The sequence below is a fragment of the Sylvia atricapilla genome, chromosome 17, assembly GCF_009819655.1.
Source record: "Sylvia atricapilla isolate bSylAtr1 chromosome 17, bSylAtr1.pri, whole genome shotgun sequence".
Taxonomy (NCBI): domain Eukaryota; kingdom Metazoa; phylum Chordata; class Aves; order Passeriformes; family Sylviidae; genus Sylvia; species Sylvia atricapilla.
Window position 1 is genome coordinate 88582 of NC_089156.1, and position 9852 is coordinate 98433.

Genomic DNA, 9852 nt, shown 5'->3' on the forward strand with positions numbered 1-9852 from the left:
CCTAAACCCACCTCACCTAATGTAAGGAAGAGCAAGAGTGGTCACAGGCTCACAAGGAGTGTTGTGCTGGCTTGTTTCCTACTGACATATGGGATAATGCGTGTGTGAAAGCCAATGAATGAAGAGAGACTTCAGCCTGTGTTGAAAGTCAGTTTTGGTGTTGCATCAGGTGGCAGTGGCTGAAATGTAGGAAAATACCAACATTAATGACAGTAGTGCAAAATTGCAAGGAGGTATATGGCTCTGGGCTGAGGTTAAATGGAGAGGTGACTGCCAGGCCAAAAAAAGGCCAGCCCTGTCCAGAGGCTGAGCAAAAAGCAAGAAACAGCCAGACAAAGGGGTGAGAGTATCAGCAGTGCTGCCTGACTGGAGTCACTCACCAAGGCTACAATCACTGAACAAGGGTGCAAAATCAGCAAAAATTGAACCTGAGAGAGAAAGAACTGGGCTAGATTGTTCATATGGTGGGGAGAAATGGGGGCAGAATAGAAGACAAAGCATGTGATGGGGCTGTTTGGGGCCAGGATGGGCATCAGCTCTGGAGCACAACACTGAATCTGCTAGGGCTCTGTGGATGGGCTTGCCTTGCTTCTGCAGCCATGGTTGTGGGATGTGACCCCCAGCATCACTGAACAAGTCCACTGACATGGCAGCAGTGAGTGTGACTTAAATTAGTGGCTCAATTAATCAGAATATCAGAAAAGGCCATTTAAGGAATCTCGTTTGTTTGCACATCCCTCTGCAGCCCTCCAGACAGGACAGAAAGAGAGAGGAAGGTTGCAAACTACCTTTCCACTTCCCAGGAAGAGCTTTGCAGGCTCTTTCCCAAGCTCCTGCTGGCAGGGTCTTTGAAATCAACAGCACATCTCACACTCCAGCACACCCCATACTCCAGCACACCCAGCCATTTGGTTCAAACTGGGAGGTGACCCTCACCATTTCCAGGCAGCAGGAACACATGCCACCAGACCTGTCAGTGCAACTCAGTCCCACCAGAAGTCATCCCAACTCCAAACACTAAATGAGGAAGCTGCCTGAAAAATGAGGGAACACTTTTGTATCAGGAATTACTCAAGGCTTTGGTATAGTGTTCTCAAATACTTATTTATTGTTCTTATGAATGTTCTATTTGAAGAAAAATATTGTAATTGGCCAATATTCCACTAAGAATCTAAATATTTTGGTCTCAGACAGTACTTCCTTCCCCTGCCTCACAGAGATTTAATTCTTTGCTGATTATATGGCTCGGGTTCTGGCCGTGATGAGGGTTTCCCTGTACTGTTCACATGTAGCTACAGTCTTAATCCAGCCACTGTCATAGCAAGGGCGAGAAAAGTTATCCTTAGTTAAACCTGGGAAAAGCTTTCCATCTGACAGACTCATCTGCTGAAAATGAGGAGTATGAAAAAACGCACATCAGAAGAGGATGGGACAGTTGAGGGGCAGAAGCCAAAACCCCCTGCCTCAGCTGTGCAGGGAAGGGGTCACTTGCCAGGAAGGGGCAGCCCTTGAAAGAGAGGCCATGGGATGTCAGAGCTTGTGGGATCCCCAGAGCCACAGCATTGCTGAGAGCAGGCAGTGTGGGTCAAGTGACACAACTGGAACTTGTCCCTGCCAGCTCCTCCCTGAGGTTCCCCAAAGCTTTTGCTTGTTGACGGGCTTGACCTCCCTCTGGATGGCAAAGGTGTTGCCCAGTTTCATAGTGCAGAAAGGATGCACCTTTCATAAGTGGTTTTCGGCACACCACATGTCTGTGCTGTGGAGAAACACCCTGCCCTGCACCCAGGGCTCTGCAGTGTTCACAAGTGTCTGCTGGATTCATGGTCTGGAGATGCACCAGGCAAGAGGAGAGTGAGCCTGCACCCAGGGATGCACCTTAGCAGGACTGCCATCAGAAGCACACAAGTGCTTGGCCATGCTCTCCCCTCTCCCGAGTTCGGTGGCAGAGCTGAGGTCAGGCTACTGGGCTGTAGCTGTTGGAATGAGCAGGCACCAACTTCAGGTATGCAGACGAGTGAAGCCCAACTTCCTTTTGGGGTGCCAGTAACTGGTAGGAGCTGGGTGTCTCTTGAGCAAGCACTTCCCTGAAACAAGGAGAAAGATGAGAGGACTGGAGGCCAAAGGATTCAAGAGGAAGAGTAACAGCATGCAGTGTGTTGGTGCAAGTTCTGCCCAGCACAGGGAAGTACATTCAGCTGGGAGCCCACCACCCCAGCCTGGGGTTGAGCTGTAGCTAATGGGTTTTGGACCAGCTGGAGGCTCCTGCTGCCACTGAGGCTGAGCCACAAGGCTAGCTAGGCATGCAATGTGGTTGTCAAGGGAGCGTGAAGCAATGGTGTCTGTCACATACAGTAGTTGGTGGGACAAACTGGCTGCTGTTTCTGCTTTCAGTGGGAAGTTTGGCAGTTACAGTGTATCCTGTGGTGTTTCCTCAGTGACCAGTCTGGCAGTACCTGCTGTGTTTCCATGGGGTGGTTTGAGAAGTCCACTGTAGGAGCATCTTAAGAATTGTGAGGAATTTTTGTAACATCAGATGGAGACTTTGATCTGTTTTATGATCTTGGTGGATATTGATAACATCCTTCATTATTCTGCTGGTTCACTTAACCATGTATACTTGGATCCAGGAACATCTTAACAGGTACTGGGAGAAGAGAAGGAGCCTTGGAACAACCACCTGCTGATATGCAGGGTGTTAAACGTGTGTGGATGTTAAGAACAAAACATAAATACTGCAAAGTGATTGGGAGAAGCTTTGCTTTGGTTTTTGTGTCCTGCATCACAACTGCTGGAATGGGGACAGGAATGGTTTGGGTCGCAGACAGAGCAGCTTCTTGAGGGACCAAACCACAGCATAGGGACATCAAAATGCAGGCACAACTTGCAAGGAATGGCAGAATTTTTGTGAAAGGTTATTTAAGACTTCTCTGTGTGCCATCATACCCTGAGGAGGGAAGAATATCATGGAAGGAGAGCTGGATTGGGATGCACTGACAGCTCTAAATGAGTCAAAAGAAGCAAAGTGCTGGTTTGTAACCACCATACATGATGGAGCTGCAGCTGACCCTAGTTCAGTGATTGAAGTTGGGACTTAAGAGAATGACCTCCCAGAAAAGGGAAGGGTGGGAAAGCACTTAGCAGGGACCCAGCAGAGCATCATGGGATGCTGGTGGGAGCTTTTGCTGCATACTTGTTCATACTGGCTTTGCAGCAGATAAATTAATCTTCCATCTCCAAAGTTAATTGGAGACCACATGTGAAATGCTGAATGGAGCACTAGTAATCTCAGTTGGTCAGAGCATGGTGCTAGTAACTCCAAGGCTGTGGGTTTGATCCCCCTGTGGGTCATTCACTTAAGATTTGGACTTGATGATCCTTCTGGGTCCTTTCAATCTCTAGTCTGTGATTCTGTGAAAACCTCTGTGAATATCATTGTGTGTGGACAGGGCATTTTAATGCAACAGCTCAGTCTATAGTATTTTAGGCATAGCAGCAAGGATTAGGAGTCCAATGCAAGAGCTGGCAGTCACAGCTGGGTAGAGAAGACTCCTGACCAGGTGGCTGTTAGGTTCTTTCTTACATAAGCTATCTAGACAAGAAGACAAGAAGCAATGCCCTGGCACGAGAGTATTGCTCCCTACACACATGGTCTCCAGTCTACAGCTTTCCTATCAGATAGCAAAGCTTGTGCAAAGCAAGGAGGGAACAGAAGAAGGATGTTGGTAGTGCAGACAGCTATGCATCAGAGAAAAGTCTATGAACTGCTATAAAAATAATGGAAAAGAACAGTAACTAGTGAAATTTATTTCAGATAGAAAAACATCTGATGTTTGCACACAGAAGGTGCAGCATTGACAAATATCTCGTCATGATGAGCCCACAAAACTTGGGTAGTGCAAGAGGACACAGCATGGAGCCGCAGGGAAGGAGAAGGATGGTCCTGGGGAGGAGCAGCCCTGAAGAGCATACTCAGGAATATTTTTCCAAGTCTTCTTAATTCCTTGTGACTGTCCTGGGGAGAATAAAATGTTTATAAGGAGAAAATACATTCAGGAAAGAGTCTGGTCTTGAAATAGTTCACATGGTAAATGAGACAGATGGGTCCCTGCCTGAGACAGGTGCAGAGGCAAACAGAGCTGTCAGCAGAGAGCAGCCCATGAAAGCTCATCCTCTTGATCCATAAGGACATGATAGTCCTGGAGCATGGGGCAGCCATCACCAGCCACAGGCAGCAGAAAGCCCAGAGGTATAACACACAGCCAGACCCTCCACCAGTTGGTAGGACATGACCCCTTGGGAGCAATACACTCAACAGTCTTTCATGAGCATGTGATGTGGCTCTTCAGCAAATACCAGGTCTAGTCATGTTCAGGTGCTCCATAACATTACAGCTTCCAGGTTTCTTGGAGTCATAAGGTACTGATGCCTGTGATGCAGTTTCCATGCTGCCAGTGACCACAAGAGAGCAACCTCTTATTGCTGAGGCAGATTTGTCCCCAGCTTCTCAGTCTTGGAGGAGAAATTGTGCCTGTAGCCAGGGCTGCCTACAGCCAGCCTGTGAGTGTGGGCCATGCTGAACCTTGCACTTGGGGCTGTGTCTCGCTCCATGCAGGCAGTGTCGCAGCTCCAGGACAAGCAGTCTGTTTGCCTTGGCACAAGGCTGCAGAGAAGACCTGTGCAGTCCAGGGGGTTTGGCCACCTTTACCCAGGTGTGTTTGTGGCACAGTACTGCCACTTTGGTCTCTAGTCCCAGTGATTTGGGGGACCTTCCCCAAACCCATCCCTGCAAGAAGAGTCATCTTGCTGTTGACATACAGCTTGCGAATAAAGCCATTTTTAGGGCAGTCTGGAACACAGTTCCTTGATTGCCTCCCAGTGTATTGGTGGTCAAAACCCCTCACTGCTAACTGACAGGCAGAATTCTTGGAGATGCAGGTGGCTGCTCTAGTCTTCTGGGAAAGCCCTGAAAAGGTTGGTATGTTTCACAAAATAGTTTGGGCTGGAAGGGACCTCAAAGCTCATTTCATTTCATTCTGCTGCCTTGGGCAACTATCCCATGTTGCTCCAAGACCTGTCAACCTGGCCTAGAACACTTACAGAGATGGGGCAGCCACATCTCTGGGCAACATGCCAGTGCTTTGCCATCCTCACAGGGAATAATTTCTTCCTAACATCTTATCTAAATGTCTCCTCTGTCAGTTTAAAACCATCCCCCTTTAACCTATCACTATCTGTCCCACTAAGTACCTGAAGACTGCAATGAGGTCTCCCTAGAGCCTTCTCTTCTCCAGGCTGAGCAGTATTTGGAGATGTTTGGAGCCTGGGTTTTAGGGGTAAGTGACCAGGAGTGGCATCTTTCCTGAACCTCTGTTCTTTTTCCAGATCCTTCATTTCTTGCCCACAGCATATCTCAACATTTGATTTATGGGCTTTTGAGGTGTCTCAAAAAGGGAAAAAAAGAGTTATGTTCATTCAGTGTGGCATAGAAATTGGAAAGGCAGGAGGGGAGATTGCTGTCAGGTCACCTCTCAGGAATGTTCTGTCTGGAAATACTGAAGCCACATCCCTCAGTGTAACACACAGCCAGGGCTTCATGTGAGCTCCCAGAGTTGCAGCTGAGCTTGAGCCTCCTTCTGTTCTGATAGCACAAAGATATTTCTCTCTAGCTCCAGATGGAACTTCTGACGGGGCTGGGAGCGGAGGTCCCCCGGGACCGTGTTTCTCACCACTGCTCAAGGTGCAGAGAAAAGCAGGATGAGGGTCCTGTGGGTCAGTGCAGCAGGAGGGATACTATCCATTGCAGGAAGGAGAGTCAGACAAGGGACATTTGGAGATCTAGGCAGGCTGGAGGGGAAACTGCAGCCTACCAGTGCCATCTAAGTAGGGGAACAGCTCCGCGGGAAGTTCAGGTGCCACAGAGTGCTTCTGCAGGCCCTGGCAGCAGTGGCTGTGCAGCAGGACAGGAACCACATGCCCAGCCTGGCTACACATGTTGCCATGCACAGATCCATCTGGAAATGCCAGCATACAACAGAGAAGGGAGGTTCCCACTCTTCTTTGCAGGTTGGCAGCCCTGTGGTGACTGGCGATGTTGACACCAAGGCCCTGACAGTTTTCAAGCACTCTAGTCCTCTGGGCCCACTGCCAGGGAGCAGGCTGCTGCCTGGGGAGTCATATCCTGAGCAGATGCTAGTTCCACAGCAGGCTCTGCCTATGGGCTCCCTCTTCTCCTGGTGGACGTGGTGCCCTGTTTGTGGGTGCATCCTACACTGGGGTGCTGTTCAGTGCCCTGGGCTCCTGCAGTGCTGGGTACCAAGAGTGTTGCCCTCTCCCTTCCTTGCTGAGGCACAGGCAAGGTGGACTCATGGCCAAGAAGTGCCCAGGTAGGAGCAGAATGTGTCAGAGGCACTGCAGCAGAAGGAGACCCAGGCTCCTGTGGCAGATGTGGTGCTGCAGGATAGACCCACTGACTCCTGTGGCAGGGCAGAGAATGGGACAGACTGTGCTTGCTTCACAGGATCCTCGGGAGATTCTGTGCAAGACAGGGGCCAAAGGTCAGTGGAGGGAAATGGATTCACTTACCTAGGCTTTAACTCCTACAAGCCAAGGCTGTGGTGGAGCAGGAGCTCAGTGCCCCAGTGCTGCCACCCCCTCAGCAGAAATTGAGCTGGACCAGGGTGGGCACGGGCACTAACCTAGCACCCTGTGTGTGGATCTACCCTCTGGAGAGGCTCCGCCAGAAGCAGAGCCCTGAGCAGGCTGAGCCCCCAGGTACTCACCAGCATTACTTCTGTACCAGCATGAGCAACAGACAAGAGCTTGCAGAGAAATGGATAGACCTGCCTGTTCTCTTCCTCTATGCAGGTAAAGAGGCACAACAGAGATCCAGCCCTTGAGATCTACACCTGGGGAAAATTCCTTCTAACTCATAGAGAAACGATGTGTCCTTTTTGCATGCTGGTCCCAGTACAGGCCAGCCAAGTGGGACAACTGGAGCCTGTTGGAATTCTGGAAACTGAACATTTTAGGCTTTCTGTGCTAAAAGGCACTGACTCTCCAGCCAAGTATTACATTTGACTTGAGGCCATGGAACAGACTTCCAGAATTGAGTGATAGCAATGGGGTTGTGGGTGTGTAGTTTGAATAGTATTGTGTGATCTCACAAGGTGGAAAAAACTTAGGATTTAAGGTTTTAGTACACAGTAATATATATGGGGCAATATGGAGGATTTAGGGTGTTGTCTAAGTCCTTCTTCACTTTATTTTCTTGGTTTCAGGTGTTTTTTTCTAATTTGGTGAAAAAGGTCTACACTGCAGATTGTGTGGTCAATTATTGGGTTAAAAGTATAAATAATATAGGTGTCATCTTGTTATTGGATGGTTTATGCTTAAATAACCTAGGACAGAGTTAGAGACACCTCCATTTTCTATCTTGCTAGTTAGAGCTAACAACTAGTGAGATCATAATATAAATAAGAATTAATGAACACTGAGTCCAAACAAGAAACTGCGACTCCTGTGTATTAATCCCGGCTCTAACACAAAGAAAAGAAGATAAAAACCTCACAGGAGTCCTCAGTGTATGTGGCAGCACGGATCCTCCTTGGACAATGTAACACCCCAAAAGTGGGACCTTCCTTGTCACATGACTCCTTCCTATCCCAGATGAAGCAGCACCCCTGGGCAGATAGGAGGCTGCCCCGTGCCACTGCCAGCAGCAGGATGTGAAGGATGTGATCATCATACCTGATCCTGCTCTGGCTCCCAGCAGGATGTGTGTGAATCATGCCTAAGAAAAGGGGATGTGTTTAGGCATGAGTGCCCTGTCTTAAGCAAATGGCACCAGTTCTTTGCAGGCAGGTGGTCCCTATGGCTGGTCTGGCTGCAGCAGAGTTGCCATACTGCTGCCTTCCTGCTGCTGCGGTCCTCCAGCTGCACTACGTGTCCCAGGACATCTTCCTATACATCACCCTGATGGCTCTGTGCTGCCCAGCCTCCATCCTCACCCAAGGGCAACCTTTAACCCATTCTTTGTCCTGCCTGATCTCTGGGGTGTGCTCATGCCCAGGTTCTGCTATCCAGGTCCTGCTGCTCTGGCCTCTCTTCATGCCAGCCTCTGAACTAAACAAGCTGCGTAGTTCCCAGAGACTTACTGTCAAGGAAGATCTTGGCACATCATCACACCCAAGGCTGCAATTCTCAGGAGCGAGAAGAGGAAGAAGAGGCAAGGAGAGCCCAACTTTTCTTGCAGCCCCGGCAGCTGGAGAGCTTCTCTCCTGCCCAGAGGAACTGGGAATCATGGGGTACTCTGCCACGGAGGACCCTGGGAAGTATGTCTGAGGGTCTCCAAAACTCTTCCACCCTGATGTCACTATTGATAACAGCATGGTGCCCTCTGGGAGCTGCCCTGTTGTCAGCATAGAGGAGTGGCAGCATCAGGCTTCACATGTGAAGCCAAGAGCTATCTTCCTTCTTCTCCCCCTTTTCCTCCTCCTTCTCCTCCCCCAATCAGCCAGGAGGGGATGCCTGGCCCAAACATCCTCCTGGGTTCCTCCAGGTCCCCCCTCCCTGGCTTCCTCTGGGACTGAGGCCAGCCAGGTCAAGCCAATTTATGATTTTGGAAGCAGTCATAAAGTATTGCATGTGCAGACAGTGGGGTTGACGAAGGTGTGTGGATGTCAGAAGTTCCCAGGAAAGGAGGCGTGAAACAATGAAAACTTCAGGGGGAAGAAGAGATTGATTCCAGGACCCTCCTCTGCCTACTAGAGCCTGTGTGGCCCTGCACTGCCAGTGGATCTGTGCTGCCAGAAGAGCAGGATAATGCTGGCCCTATACTGTGCTTCTGTGCCCAGAGGAGGAGCTATGCCCCAAATGAGACTGAATTCTCCCTGCCTGGCACTACCGTCACATCTCTGCCCTTGTCTGCATTGTCCCATTCCTGAGTCAGACAGGTGCCCAGACCAGTTCAAGACATGCTTGCACAACAAAATTCCATCACTGGCATTTAACATTAGCATATCTGAAGGGAACCCAAAAATTCTTGCCCCTCCTCCCTTTGCTGCACTTGTCCCCTGGCTGGGGAGCTCCCACCACCTGTGCACCCAGCCAGGCCTCTGCCCCCTGATGCAGGTTCATCCCATCTACTAGGCAATATGACCACCTTTGTCAGCACAAAACACACAACAGAGCACTGTGACTGCTGCAAACAGGTGAGATCACTCCCTCACCTAACCTGCACCAATGCACAGGGCAGCTTCCCTGCAGCACTCCCAGAGCCAGCCCTGGAGCTGGAGCCCTGGGCTCTCCGAGGGGGTTTGTAAATATCTCCTTGCTCCACTTCATGGAATAAGAAGATCTGCTTGGAGTCTGTGCTTAGCTGGCTGCATGCCCACCTCACCCTCAGGGAGCCCTGCACATGCTGTGTAGTGGGTGGTGATCCTGGAGATAGGGCAGTGGGTCAGTAAGGATGTGACAGGATCACTACCTGGGGGGATGGAGCCAGGAGTGGTGCAGACTTGTGGAAGCACAGGCAGGATAAATGCCACTGCACATGCTGAGAGCGGTGCACCCAAAGCTACTTTATCCACATAGCTTCTGCTTCTGGGTGCTCCATGTGGGAAGGCCACCATCCATGCTGCCAGCCATGCACCAGTATCCATTGCCCTGCCCAGGGCTGCTGCTGGTAGAAGGGCTGGGGAACAAACCCAATGTACCTTCAACAGCTGAAGGTTGGCAGATGAACTGCTGCCAGCTGAAGGCCAGGAGATGGGTATGTGGCAGTGCTTGCTCCCATATGACAGCAAAGCTGCAAGTGATGCAGCCTGAGTGTGCTGGTGACTGGTCCCTGATGGG